Source organism: Nycticebus coucang, chromosome 16 (assembly GCF_027406575.1).
Source record: "Nycticebus coucang isolate mNycCou1 chromosome 16, mNycCou1.pri, whole genome shotgun sequence".
In the NCBI taxonomy this organism is placed as follows: domain Eukaryota; kingdom Metazoa; phylum Chordata; class Mammalia; order Primates; family Lorisidae; genus Nycticebus; species Nycticebus coucang.
Window position 1 is genome coordinate 41,713,076 of NC_069795.1, and position 16,506 is coordinate 41,729,581.

Genomic DNA, 16,506 nt, shown 5'->3' on the forward strand with positions numbered 1-16,506 from the left:
CTCCGATATCAGGCTACAGTTTCATTTTACACATAAAGCACACCTTCACAAGTCCCCTAATTCCACCCTTGCACAGAATGTTTTGGGATGTTCTAGGAAGGAAGACCCCTGAAACCAGAAGTAAACAAGCTTCACAGAGTTGATAAAATATGTTTGAAAAATCTTTTCTAACATAAATTTTGAAAAGCAAGTAGGATACATTTATTGAAATGTGTATCTCTCTCTACATATCCACAGGCACACAAATATGCACATACATATGTGAAGAGGAAAGGAGAACAGTAAAGAGGGTTAAAATATTGGAGAAGTCATCGGTATGTTTGTTCGAGGAAGAAAAATATCATGAATATTTTCTGTGAATTGAGTTTCTAACTTTACAATAACTTGACACAAAGTTATGATGAATATGAAGTAGCTAATTTGCTATTCAGTGGAGATTTCCGTTAGTCCACTTACCTTTGTTCATGTTTATTTCACAAACACGAAATGCGAATGGTGGTGCTAAGGATCACTTCTGTCATAGCCCGTGTGAGCTATTGGGGAGCTAAAATCATTAATAAAAATCATACCATTAAAACAGCAAAATTTACCTTCCAGCAAAGATGGCAAGTTAAAAAAACATATAGTAAAGTTTGGTGAGACTTTTAATAGAGGAAGCAAGAGTTTGGTGCTATGGGAGGCCAGGGAGGCACATTACCAGAGATGGGGTGTTCTAGCTGAGTAGGAGACAGGCAAAACATAACCAGCAAAGGGTTTCAGTGTTGACAGCTTCTGCAAAAGCCTTGCAGAAAGATAGATACCAACAGATCAGAGCAAAGATGATCATATCTGAATTCCTCAGATAGTCACTTCACTTCTCTCTGTCCCCATGATGTCTACACTTACTCAATAATAATCTCTATAAAAAGTTACTTGCATTTCAAAGGTATATGTCTTTCACCTTAGGACTGTGCCTTCTTCCCTTATTCAGCTAGGTATTTCCAACTGCTCACCACTATCAAAATGCAATAAATAATTTTATTCTCCCTTTAGTCATGGCCATTAATTCCTCCCTGCTTACAAAATGCAAGATAGATAATAGATACATAGATGGATGGATGGATAGATAGACAGAAAGATAGCTAGATAGGGACAGATGATGGATAGAATGGACTGAATTGTGTCCCTCCAAAATTCGTATTATGAAGAATGTGGCTGAATTTAAAGACAGGGTCTTAAAACCAGTATGAAAGTTAAAATGTGGTTCTTAGGGTAGGTTCTAATCCAATGACTAGTGCGCAGAAGAGGAGATTAAGACACAGATAGACACACAAAAAGATCACGTGAAGCTAAGATAGCCATCTACCTTGAAAAGCCTGTAAAAATCCAGATTACTGAGTATGACTCCACACTAGCATACAAAATTCCCCTGGGCAGATCCCTAAATTCTGTTTTTATAACAAGAACTTCTCTGGAGATTTTTTTGAAATTGGTCCATAGAATGAAAACTGTAAAAGACTATCTTAGAAAATGCAAGAAAAAAAAAAAAAGAATAAAATCAGGGAATACATTATGAAATAGTCTCTAAGAGGGAAAAATACACTGGGATTATATTACAATTGTCACAATACAAAAGTGACCAAATAGGCTTGGGGCATGTAGCTCAATGGCTAAGGCACCAGCCACCACACACCGGAGCAGACAGGTTCGAATCCAGCCCAGGCTTGCCCAACAACGACAGCTACGATCAAAAAATAGCCAGGTGTTATGGTGGGTGCCTGTAGTCTTAGCTACTTGGGAGGCTGAGGCAACAGAATTGCTTAATCCCAAGATTATGAGGTTGCTGTGAGCTGTGATGCCACAGCACTCTACCCAGGTCCATAGCTTGAGACTCAGTGTCCAAAAAAAAAAAAAACAAAACAAAAGCGTGGAGGACCCAAGTGTCCATCGACTCATGAATGGATTAATAAATTGTGGTATATGTACACCATGGAATATTATGCAGCCTTAAAGAAAGATGGAGACTTTACCTCTTTCATGTTTACATGGATGGAGCTGGAACATATTCTTCTTAGCAAAGTATCTCGAGAATGGAAGAAAAAATATCCAATGTACTCAGCCCTACTATGAAACTAATTTATAGCTTTCATAACCCGGGCAGCACCTGTGGCTCAAGGAGTAGGGCGCCGGTCCCATATGCTGGAGGTGGCGGGTTCAAACCCAGCCCCGGCCAAAAAAAAACCACAAAAAAAAAAAAAGAAAGCTATAACCCAATTATAGCCCAAGAATATGGGGAAAGGAGAAAGGGAGGGGAGGGGAGGGGGGAGGATGAGTGGAGGGAGGGTAATTGGTGGGACCACACCTACGGTGCATCTTACAAGGGTACATGTGAAACTTTCTAAATGTAGAATATAAATGTCTTAACACAATAACTGAGAAAATGCCATGAAGGCTATGTTAACCAGTTTGATGAAAATATTTCAAATTGTATATAAAACCAGCACATTGTACCCCATGATTGCATTAATGTACACAGCTATGATTTAATAAAAATAAATAAATAAATAAATAAAAAGGGACCAGATAGCTATTTTAGGAGGGGTAAGAGGAAGTGAAGCTGGAATGTCTGTATTTTCACCTCATATTAACTTTAGATTTTATACTTTGTCTTAAACGAACACTTACAAAAATTTTCTTTGTGTATTTTAAATAAACTGTTAAGTTTAAAATAGTTTCAGATCAATAGAAAATAAGATATCAGAGAATTCCTGTATATCTCACACTAAGTTCTCATATTAACTTTAGATTTTATAGTTTGTCTTAAATGAACACTTACAAAAATTTTCTTTGTGTATTTTAAATAAACTGTTAAGTTTAAAATAGTTTCAGATCAATAGAAAATAAGATATCAGAGAATTCCTGTATATCTCACACTAAGTTCTCATATTGAAACATCATATATTGTGTTGGTTTATTTGTCACAATTAATTGAAAAATTACTATGACACAAGTCCATCATTTATTTAGATTTGCATAGTTTTTAGCTAATTTCTGTTTTCTGTTTCTGGATGTCATCCACGGTACCACATCACATTTAGCTGTGATGCCTCTTAAGATTTTTATTTGCTGTGACAATGTTTAGATTTTGCTTGTGGGGTATGACAGTGAAAGTTTTGAGGAGTGATGATTAGGCATTCTGTAGAATGCCATGTCACTTCATTGGGTTTGGATGATAGTTTTTTCATGATTAAACTGCAGTTATAGATTTTTAAGAAGGAAGACCACAGAGGTAAAGGGTCATTTAAATCTCATCATATGAAGAGTACATACTAATTAGTTTGATTTACTCATTCCACAAAGTATGCATGTACTGAAACATTATGTTCTATCCCATATACACGAGTATACAATTATTTTTCAATCAAAAATAAAATGAAACTTAAAAAAAGTTATAAAATATTAAGTTAAAAAAAGTTATAAAAATATTATACACACTATTAAGTACATTTTTTTTTAATCATTGAAGATTCCTTGAGGGTACAAAGAACCACGTTACATTGATTGCATTTGTTAGGTAAAGTCCCTCTTATAATTGTGTCCCACCCCCAAAAGTTGTGTCACACACCGCAACCCACCCCCTCTCTCTGCTCTTCCCTTCTCCCACCCTATCCCTCAGTCTCTTTCTCTGCTCCTCCCTTCCCCCCCTCCTTCCTTCCCTCTCTCTGCTTCCTCCTTCCCTCACCCCGCACTGTGTACTAGGTCATCAACAGTCCTCATATGAGAATTGAGTACATAGGATTCTTGCTTCTCCATTCTTATGATGCTTTACTAAAAATAATCTGTTCCACTTCCATCCAGGTTAATACGAAGGATGTACAATCTCCATCTTTTTAATGGATGAAAAGTATTCCACGGTATACATATACCACAGCTTGTTAATCCATTCCTGAGTTGGTGGACATTTAGGCTGTTTCTACATTTTGGCGATTGTAAAGTGAGCTGTGATAAACAGTCTAGTGAAGTGTCCTTATGGTAAAAGGATTTTTTTTTCCTTCTGGGTAGTAATGGGATAGTAATGCCCTGTAATGGGATTGCAGCATCACATGGGAGGTCTATCTTGAGTTCTTTGAGGGTTCTCCATACTTGTTTCCAGTAAGATTGTATTAGTTTGCAGTCCCACCAGCAGTGTAAAAGTGTTCCCTTCTTTCAACATCCATACTAGTATCTGCAGTTTTGAGATTTTGTGATGTGGACCATTCTTGCTGGACTTAGATGATATCTCAGGGTGGTTTTGATTTGCATTTCTCTGATAATTACGTATGATGAGCACCTTTTTCACATGTTTGTTAGCCATTTGTCTGTCTTCTTTACTTTTGACATTGACGTTGAGCGCCTTGATGAGGTGGTATTTCTCAGGTTTCCTTGCTGCGATGTTATGCCTTTTCTCTTTCTTTCCAGAATATACTTGGAAAAAAATCTCTATTTTTATTTTATATGCTCAGAGAATCAGCTAATTCTTAAAAATGTCTTGCCTCCTATTCTTAGGGACTGGTATCACAGTTAGGGAGTGGAGAGTAATACTACATCTCTTTGAGGCTAGTTTCTATTTAACTTATCTGTTGAGTTAACTTAACTTAACTTTTCTTTTTTCTTTTTTTGCATTTTTGGTCGGGGTTGGGTTTGAACCCACCACCTCTGGCATATGGGGCCGGCACCCTACTCTTTTGAGCCACAGGTGTTGCCCTCAGATATTTCTTTTTTCTCTTTACCTAATTTGATTATTTGCTCATTTATCTACATCTCTATGATGCAATGCTATTTATTTTAGTTTGGATTATAATTCAATATTACCTTATTTATTTTGGTGCTTAAATTGTTTTAGCTTTCACCATAGAGAGGTCTTTCAGTTGGCTTCTGTGTCTATTAGATGTGTCCCATTACTGCATTTTTATGTGGCTTTTCTGTCTGTGGAGGTTTATTTGCACTTTCTTACTTTATCACACTACCAGATGATGTAGGTTTTTATCTCAGCTAATTCTTAAGAGTATCTTGCCGCCTATTCTTGGGATCGGTATTAGTAAACAAGATATGTAACCTAGGTGAATCCATTGATACTGAAGGTGACTCTTGGCCCTCTCAACTGATACAGCAAGGGAATATATGTGTGTAACATATATAAATCTGAAATATGTACTTTATGTATACCGATATTAGGCTAAACACAAGTTCATACTGTGGAACTCCAGAATGTACCACTTCCCAAATATTAATGGTAATTAAGAAGCAGATGCAGGAAAACTCTCTGCCTTCCCTGTACTTGCCTTAAAATAGGACATAGATTTATGAAGATAAAGGATATACTTCCTCCCAGGGAGAGCAAAGGTGAACAATGAAGATAGCTTTAGATCATTATGGGTCTGGAGACAGCAGCAGAGGATCTACTTTTAACAAGCTTTATCAACTAGCCTTTTTCTGCCATTTATTTTTCTTCCCACAAGTTGCTGCTCCTACAGGGCTTAATATCCTTTTCCTTTGTTTTGTCACTTCTTTTTTTTTTTTTTTTTTTTTTTGCAGTTTTTGGCCGGGTCTGGGTTTGAACCCGCCACCTCCAGCATATGGGGCCCCAGCGCCCTACCCCTTTGAGCCACAAGCACTACCCTGTTTTGTCACTTCTTTAAACATTTACTGGTCTTTTTAAAAGATGATACGTAAGGCGGAATTCAAAGCCACCGTTTTGAGAAGTGCTTATTCCCTGGGGGTCCCCCATGTATATATGAAATATACACATTAATAAACTTCCTCCTGTTCTTCACTTATTAATCTGTCTTTTGTTACACAAGCATCCACTTCAACTAAGAACTTAGGAGGGCTGAAGAAAAGGTTATTTTTCTTTTCCTACAATACTGATGCCTCCAACTGTAATTTAGTACTCCTTGAATCATACTAACCTCTGTTTATGTGGCTGTAACCTCTTACTCCAACAGTGACAGACTTCTCTTAATTTGTCATTCATTTACATAATTATACAATATGCCTGTACAGTAGTGTTAACCTGTACTCCATGGAAAATAACTTCATCAACTAGAGTCTAGCGCTTATGTACCTTTACTTTTTTAGTTTGTTTCTGAGACAGAGCTCACTCTGTTGCCCAGGCTAGAGTGCTGTGGCATCAGTGTAGCTCACAGCAACTTCAAACTCTTGAGTTCAAGTGATCCTCCTGCCTCAGCCTCCTGAGTAGCTGGGACAGCAGGCGTCCACCTCCAACACCCAGTTAATTTTTCCATTTTTAGTAGAGATGGAGTATTGCTTTTGCTCAGGCTGGTCTCAAACTCTTGAGTTTGAGCAATCCTCCTGCCTCAGCCTCCCAGAGTACAAAGATTATAGACCTGAGCTACAACACCTGAGCTGTACATTTATTTTTGCCCTTCATCTTACAGTCTCCACTCATTTCCAAAATTACTTAGGTTAGCAATTTTATACTTCAGACCAATCAATGAGGTTATTTAATATATTTTAGTAAAATTATGTTTTTTATCTCAGTCTGCATCCTATCCTGAGAATCCTCCAAACTTCTACATGATTTTAAAAAATTTACACATATTTGCTTGTGCTATAAATTTTTAGAGGTTCAGCAACTGCATTATGTTGTATATATACCATTACCCTTTCAGGCAGAATAATTTTATCATCTTAAAATTTTTCATTGCTGTAACTATTCAGTTGTTCCCATTTCCTAATCTACTGTACCCTTGATTTTTTTTATCCTTCTAGGGTTTTATCATATAATTTATCATACAGCTTTTCAGACTTTTTAAAGTGGCTTTCTGTATTTAATAGGAAGCATTCAAGAATAATCTGTATTTTTTGGCCATTATTTAAGTCTTACTCCTTTTATCAATGAATGGTATTCCATTCTATATATGTAGTATGGTTTGTTTATCTATGCATTTATTAAAGAACATCTTGGTGGCTTCCAGTTTGGAGCTATTATAAATTAATCTATAACTTTTATATTCTTGTGTGTGTGTGAGTGTGTGTGTGTAGCTGTAATTTTTCAAATCAGGTGATAAGAATCTACCAGAACAATTGCTACATTGCATGGTAAGATTATGTTTAAGGCTTTAAGAAACTACCCACTGTCCTTTAAAGTGACTGTACCATTTGTATTTCCACTAGCAACAAAGGGACGTTCCTATTGCTTTGTATCTTCAGCAGCCATTCGTGTAGTCATATTTTTTGGATTTGAAATATTTGAGTAGGTCTATAATATTATATGTTCTTTTAATTTGCCTTTTCCTAATGACAATTGATGATGTTGTATATCTGCTGTGTGTTTATTTGTCATGATACTAAGTTATTTCTTCAAAGCTTTTGTCCATTTTAAATCTATTTGTTTTCTTATTGTTGAGTTTTAATGGTATTTTACCTACTTTGGATGTAAGTCCCTTTTCACATTTTTAAAATATTTTCTTCTTACCTTTTCATTTTTTAGCAGTATTTTTGTTAAGCAGGAGTTTTAAATTTTAATAAAGTATAACATCTATTATTTTTTCATGGATCATTATTTTGGTATTATATCGAAAAATTCATCACAGACATAGGGTCAAGTAGACTTTTGCATGTTTTCTTCTAGATGATTTATAGCTTTTTATTTTGCAGTTAAGCTTATTGAGTTAGTTTTTATTTAATATATAAGGCCTATTTCTAGATTTCTTTAAGAACTAGCTATAAATGGCATATAATATAATGGTAAAATGAGTAGCATCTGAATTAACAACGGAATTTTTTAAAGGTAATAGAAAGGCAAATTCACCACCACTGATATTTCTGGCTATAAGATCTGTGTAGAGATTTTTCTTCAATAGCAGGCCATAAAAAGAATCTGATATAAAATAAAATGTGTGAATCTTGAAGATCTGTATATCACATATGATTTGGTACATAAGAAATCTTGAAACAAGCCAAAACTGACAAAAATATGATGGATTGTTACAGTTGTTAAACTGTTGAAAGTATACAAAAGTATATAAACATTGAATTTCAAAGGATTCATATCTTGATTCTCAATCAAATACATGGTTAAAGATACAAATTGAGAAAGTTAGAAAAACTGCTTTTAAAAGTCCCAGGTGAAATTAATATACCATGTCACAAAAAATTGAAATTGAGAAAATTAGAAACACAGATGATAAAAATATCAGCCAGAGCTGGTTCTGTTATGACTTTTTCAGAAATATCACTTTGAAAGTGAATTAGTAGGAATATTTCAAATACTGAAATTGCAAATATAAACCAAAAATACATTAAAAAGTAGTAAGGCACAGATCAGAAAAAGAGGCCAATGCTTTGTAATTCAATTCATTTCATTTTAGCCACTGTATGTTAAGACATGCTGTTTGCTATGGTTTGGTGATAGAAAGTTCAACAGCACATTCAACTTCCCTTAAAGGACTTCACCAACTAATAGGAGAGCAAGACTTATGTATCCAAATAGACTTACATATAAGGAAGATGACAGCTCACTGAAAAAAAAGAATTTATAAGTGTGATAAAGGACACCCAAAATATGCAGAACAACAGATGCAATGGTATGCCAGTGCAAAACTTCATTGTGTATTCAGAGAATTACAGACAATTCAATGATTTTTGGCATGTAAAACAGCATGTTTTAAAAACTATTTTTCTTAATCCCCCTTTTTTACAAATAAATATTCGTAAGGGGTCTTATCTTAATGTGTGTATTAATAGAAGTTATAACACATTATTCTGTAAGTATATTTACTATTATCAATAAATGATTCTTCTTTTTTAACCAAGAACTGGAAAAAAAAAATCGTCCTGTCTCAACTATCTGCTTCTTGGAAACTTGAAGCATATAGAATGAGTCTATTCAGGTTCATTCTTACCCATTCATTTTGATGCCGATCACATACGATATAGGGCTGAGAGACACTGGTTAAAAATAAATAAATAAAGGAGAAAAATAGTTTACATATAAATTATGCTAACCATAAAAGTGATGTTTCTTAATTGACAAACCACTGTCATTGTTTTAAGCACCATTATTTGTCTGTCTATGCATTTCTATAATGTTGTTTGCCAAAGTTGTAAGATCCTTGAGAAGGCTGCTGCTTCATAACAAAATATAAGGTGGCTATAAAGTTCGAGTGCACTATAAAATAGTGAGCAACTTCATGGTCACCCTGCATTGTAAAATGCAATCAGATATGCTCAGTTTGTGCATGAGCTGGCTAGTTAGCCTCACAGAAGCCAGGCTGGTATGTTCCTTTCCCAGCTCCACATCCAGTGGGCACCCACTGGCAGGCTGAAATTGGCCATGGAGGAAGTATGCACAAAATGAAATCAGCAAGGCAACTTGTTAGCCTGGGGGGTAACTGGTTACCAAACATTTATTGTCATAATACTAACTTTGTGATAATCTTTCAATATTTTAAGGAAGCCTTTCATAGTTAATGGATCACTTCAATGTCTTTAAAAATACGTGCTTAGAAAAACCTCAACACCAGGTAAGGAACTCTTGGCTTCACAAATAAGATGATGATATATTTTAGAAAGGATTACTATTGTTAACATTGAAAATCTTACTTCCAAGACGAAGCTCTCAACTAGAGGGAAGACTTTGTCAGCTGAAAATAACGGTATCTAAAATAACAATGTTCCACATTCTATCTCTTTAGGTTCTGCACCAGTAAAATGAGATTATCACACTGAGTGCCCTCATGGGAACCAAACTAAGAGACGGATGTATAGGAAAATGATAAGATGCCTGTGAATTTCCACAATTCGTCCCATATTTTTGTGTATTAAGCTGTCAGGGACTATCTAAATCACTTCCTTTTCTGTCACTCTGTCTTCGGACAACATCCTTTGAGACACAGCAGCATTAAGCACCAACCCCCATCCCCAAAGTCTCGAAATGATATGTAAATCCTGCAATTCATCATGCTCTGTGTAGTACAGGTTTAATTCTTCCTCCTAGGCCTCAATCTGCTGAAACATTACTCTGATATACAGTACAAAAGCAGTAACAAAGATGTTCATATCAGTCCATTGTGAGTTGGTGGCAGGCAGAGAAATCAATGAAGCCAAGGGGACAATAGCGGGAGTTTAAACAGGCTGCTGAAATTTGCTAAGACGCAGACAAAGGGCCCAGGCTGAAAGGAGAGCTGTTCTGGAATTCCTTGGTCCCCATTATGTGGCTGAAACAATCCTTACTCAGAGAGTGGATTTGCATCTCTAATAGAGTTCAGGCTCTGTTTGTGAAAGCCTTTCCATAGGCCTGACCCCATGTCTCGGGTGCACATTGATACCCAGCGGCCGCCTCCGCCTCGTCCCACACCACAGAGAGCAGTATCATGGGAAAATGCACTAACTTAAAAGAAAGCAAAGGAAGGCAAGAGGAAGGGAAAAAATTAAAGGCTTGAGGCAGTTTTGGTGGTACTTAGCAGTGAAAATTACTTTGGCAAATAATAGAACCTACTGCTGGTAATTACTGCTAACAAGCTTCCCCCAGCCCAAATGTGACACTTGGGCTGATGTGAGAAAAGCTGATAAGGCCAAGCTTATTAAGCTTGAATGAAAGGAACCTTTCCTTATGAAAATACAGCAACTTGGGGGCTTGCAAATCTTGTAATCTAGTGTTACCAATTATTCAGCAAAACAGAAAAATGGTGCTGCAATATTTAAAATCCTTCCTGGATTTAATTCAGGCCGGCGCCCTAATCCTAAGCAACTGTAATCATGAACATCCTTGGTTTCCTAAACATGTACTCTTGCTTCCAAACAAAAATATTGTGGGTACTTAATCTTCTACTTCTTGCTGAGGGACCACTGGGGAGACCTTTCACACTTGATGCCCAGCAGATAACCGAGCAAAACATTTTTCCCTGGAAGATGAAAAAAAAGGTACACAAATACTTATAAACAAAACAATAAAATCTTATTCAAAGTATGTCACAGGAACATTTTCATGATTTATTCATGGTCTATAATTTCAAATTAAATTTGGCGTGGTTTGACATCACAACTTAACCTCTTCATCAACTCTAAAATCGCTTTAATTACCATGGGAAAGTAATCACATAAAATTGCAGCATCTATTAATTATCATATTCATATAGTGTGCTTTATTTGAGAATAAACTCATGAGTCAAAATAAGTAGGAAAATTAAAAAGTCTAGGAAATGTATTTCATTCATTACTGTATTTACTACATTTAAGAAACACTTTTGTTAAAAGAGGAGTATTTCTTTTGTGTGGAAATAATTACGCAAAAGGTAAATGCTTACTTTAGCATTTTGATTTGAATGCCATTTGAACTATCTGGCATAAACATAATTTTTAAAAAATTAATATTTTCACAGAATTTTTCAGTATTACAGTTGACTTCATGATATTAATGGCACCTCTATTATGTAGCAAACTACAGAAACTTTAAGTATAAACTCATTTAAGTCAGTGAAATAAAATCATGTTCTACTGTGAACCCAAAAGGGTGCAACTGACTTCAGTTTGAACTTTCCAATGTAGCGTCTACTTCTTAAAACCCCATTAGTTCATTGCTTAAATGGACTATTTGAATATTTTCAATAAGTTGTTTTTCTGAAGCCTAATTACATTGGGAATATGGCAATATTGAGTTGTTATGTAACTTGATTATTTTAAGAGTTAATATGAATACTTATTCTATATTTTTATAAAATGTTTTCTCCAAAAACTTAAAACACATGTTTAAAATGGTAAGTAACATAATAAAGCCAAGAAGTTGCACAATGTTCTAATTATTCATTTTGAAATATATGTTTAGTTCTCAAACTAGTTATTGGACTATTTAACTCATTATGTCCTTCATGTAGCAAAATGTTGATTGTTCATGTCGGAAGGATTAGTGACACGTGTTAGAGTCAAATCATTCACTCAGCAACCAGGAGAGTAAAAATAATGTTTGAAAACTTTATATTAACCAACAGAGTAGTTAAATTTTACATAGGCAAAACTGAATAATACAAAAGTTGAAGATCAAGGCAAGTAAAATTTTACATATTAAATTGTAAGATTAACTGGAGATAATTTGAAAGAACTTTACCATATATTTAACTAAATTTACGCTGTTCCTATAATCAATTATTTCCTGTGTAGAATTAGCTATTTTTCTATTCTTATGATTTTGAAAATCTTAAACATTCTTTTTCTTTTCTTAAAATGCTTGTTTAAACTGTGATGTTATAATATGAATTTTGAAAAAAATAGCTCTGCGAATGGCTTACCACTGACCCTTTCCCTGTGATGATGAATAAATATGATCAAATAATTCCTGTATATACTGAATGTAGTAAACACGTAATAGCCTACTACTTAAAAAGGGCTGTGCCCCCTGAGCTAGACCAAATGTGTGTTTAAAATCTTTCAAGACAAATATGATTTTTCAAGCACAGCTGTTTATAATCAGTGAAGCAAATGCTGTGAAAGTTCATTAATCTATGGTAAGAAAATTAATGGAATTTTCCATCTTTATAAACCAATAAAGATCATTACATAATGATATACTATATTTTGAACTTTTTCTGACTGATCATGGGGGAAAAAACCCCAGCACAGGGAGTAGTAAAGTTAAATAAATGAACAAAGAATATAGCTTCTTCAGTTATTTTTTTAAGCAATGTAATTTTTTTTTCAGATAGAAGGCTTGTGTGTTTGTGTATGGTGTGTGTGTTTGATTAGACAAAAAAATTAGACATTTTTGGTGAAAATGAATTTAATAATTAATCTGTATAATTGTTGTCCTAATATGAACCCTGAAGAGTATTGATGCTGTAATAACAGTAAGTATATGCTTCAGGGACACTTCATCAACAAAAATAAAAATAAAAATATAAAGGAAAGATAAGAAGAACTAAGAAAAGCCAGAAGGCTTAGAGGGTACAAGAGAAGTGGGTGGAGATGGGTGGGGTGGGAGAAGCAGACACTGGGGGAAAGAGGAGGACTGACAGAAATATGGGAGGAGACGGTAAGGACATGGTGCCTCATTGGGATGAACGTTTTTTTTTTTTTTTTTTGTAGAGACAGAGTCTCACTGTACCGCCCTCGGTAGAGTGCCGTGGCGTCACACGGCTCACAGCAACCTCTAACTCTTGGGCTTACGCGATTCTCTTGCCTCAGCCTCCCAAAGAGCAGCTGGGACTACAGGCGCCCGCCACAATGCCCGGCTATTTTTTTGTTGCAGTTTGGCCGGGGCTGGGTTTGAACCCGCCACCCTTGGCATATGGGGCCGGCGCCCTACTCACTGAGCCACAGGTGCCACCCGGGATGAACGTTTTGATTCATGACCTTGGTAATTATGTATTCACTAGTGTACTTACAGAAAAACCCTGTTCAGTCAGTGTTACATTTCTGCAGCTATATCAAGGCATAATTAACAAATAAAAACATACATGTGTTTTAGGTGTACAACTTGACGTTTTGACATACACGTACGCTGCCAAATGATTACCACATTCAGTCTAATGAACATAGCCACTATCTCACAGTTACTTTTTTTTTTGTTTTTGGTGGAAAGAACATCTATTTCTTCTCATATGTTGCCTAAAACTTGTTCTGAGATTTTATTTTGTCACAGGGAAACCTGTAGCTAAAAATAGATTTCACGAAAAAATGATCTTTTTATCTTTTTAAAACTCTGTTAATACATTTCTATGAAGAAAAAAATGCAAAGTTACTGAGAGATTGTAAAGTGTTTGTAAAAACTATGCAAACAAATTCGGTAGCTTAGTATATTCCTCAAGCCACGTGTTATTATTTTTAAGTATATGACAGAGTGGTATGGAGAATGTGGAAATTGATATCAAATACTTTATTCTGCAAAAGTACATGTCCAAGATGATATATGTGTGTGTGTGTGAGATTTTTTTTTTTAATGCATTATTTGGAAACTAGGAAAGGATCACCAAATGATACCAGTCATGGAAATGGGAGTTTGCTGAGACCTTCATACTGATGCTGAAATTAAATTCCGTACATTGTGTGCTAGTGTTTTGACCAGGTTTGCAAAATATGCTTCCTTTAAGACCTTCATTTCCCTCCCTCTCTCTACTACAAGATATGAATTCCTGCAGATTCCACCTCTTATGTATCTTGTGTATCTTATTTCAGTTGCATTTAAATATCTTTGGTCTGACCACTGTGCAGCCTCTGAATCTCCTCTCCCTTCTCCACTTTCCCTTCAGTATAGACCTGTCACATTAATTATCCAAATATTCAGATCCACTTATTTCGTAGTCATGCTCAAAAGCTTTCCAATCTTCTATTTTCTTCTGAGAATACAAATTCACTTGTTGGCATTCCTCAAGCAAGTATGTAAAGCTCTCTAAAATCTAAACCTAACATGCATTCCAAACTTATTCCCACTCTATTCTTCTACATATACCCAGAATCCTTAAAAAAGAAGACTGCTATTCCATAATTATGTCAGCGCCATGAATATGTTCCAGATTTGACCATTTTGTTCTATCTTAAGCTTCCGCTTCCTCTCTGCATCTCTATATATCAGTTTTCCAATGTGACTTCTAGTGTGATGTCTGCTGATAATCCCACCTGCATGTAGTACCTCTGAAATGTCATTATTTCTTACATCAAGAAGCCAGTACTTTATAGATACCCTTTCTTTAAATTTAGAAATACTTGATATCCCTCTCTTAATCAGATGAAAACTTTTTGTAACTTTTTTTTTTTGGCAGTTTTTGGCCGGGGCTGGGTTTGAACCTGCCACCTCCGGCATATGGGGCCAGCACCCTACTCCTTTGAGCCACAGGTGCCGCCCACTTTTTGTAACTTTTTAAAAAAATATTAAAAGTGGTTGTGTTGCCTTTTGAAACAAAAATATGATAGATATTTTTATCATATTTAAATAATGAATATAATTTATCATGTTGAGAAATTTACTTTGTAGTTAATACCTTAAAGGTCATATAATGAAATATATTCTGCAGATTTTAATTATGAAAATAGAAATATACATGCAGATAAAGATTGTACTATTAAGCATTGCAAGTGAATTTTCTTCCGGTAGTTTTTCTATGACAATTGCTTCTATTTTTATGTTACAGAATATGACATTGCTTGGAATAATATGTAAGATCAATAAAACGTATCATCATATATGATAACATTTATTGAAACTAAAATTTATAACATTTTGGGAAATAGCATACCATGAGATCAGATTGATTGATTAGTGTAAAACATTCTATGGAGAAAGTATTATGGACATCCTGGAAGGTTTTTTTTTTTTCATGAATACTTAGAACTTTTGATTTTTTTCTTATTTGATTCTACTGGAAGTCTGCCATTTTTAAGTTTGTTTATTCAGGAGGTTAGCATACGAATAATGATTCTCAATATTCTTATAACATGATATTTTAAATAACTTTCATTAAGCCTTTCTATATTGAAATTTAGTAATTGGTGAAATGTTTCAGGATGAAGCTATCGTTCAGAAAAGATGGATCCTACTGTATTCATTCTACTGATGTTTTGCAAACTTGGAGTACATAATAAATATCTCTTAAAATGACTGTAAGTTAGTAGACATAACTCAACAGCTAAGTGTTTTGTCTTGAAGGTACAAGTGAGATATAAAAAGTGTAGTGTCGATTTGCATATTTTATTTTTTCCTTTTAAAAATTTTCTTTCATTCTTGTCAATACAATAGGAACTTTAAAGATAAGCTCAAAATTTTAACCCTTCTAAATTTACCAGAGTGGTATATTTCTTATATTTTCCTTAGTATTTTATGCACTATGTCAAATGATTAAAATAAAAACAGAAACAATGAACTATCTACTTTCTTTCATTCTTTGAAATGTTAGAGTATTTACTAGTGTCAATTTATCAATATCTTGGAAAATTGGCCAAAATCTTACACGGTATGACCCAATTTTCCTATCTTCGTCACTAACAAGAGTATGAGAATGACTAGTAATTGGCTTTTAAATCATTTCAAGTTTTTTTAATATTACCAGGAACGAAAAATAATAGGTTTACAATGTTATTTAGCTTCAACACATGCAATATTGTGTCTTTAAAAATTCCTATACCATGATGTGAAAATGTTTTAGTGCCAAGTTATATTTAGTGTCAAGTTATCAATACAAAACTAACTTGATTTTTGACATGTCTTTCACAGATTTGGAATAGTCAACTAATTTTCAAGATTCAACACACTGCTATGAGAATTGAAGAGAAAAACATAGATAGGTTTTCTTACTTCATTTTATCAGTTCACGTTAAAATTATACCAATTAATGAAATGCTTAAAATGTTTTATTTTCCAAAATTGTTCTTAGATTTCTGAGAACCGAGAAATATAAGAGAATATATTTCTTATTTCCAAACAGAATGGCATGGTGGTCAAGTGTATTTTAGTGAGAATTTCAAGACAGACTATTGAATAATGCTGTCTGACCCAATTAACATTTTAAATTCCACCTACCAGGGCTGTCTCCTCTATTC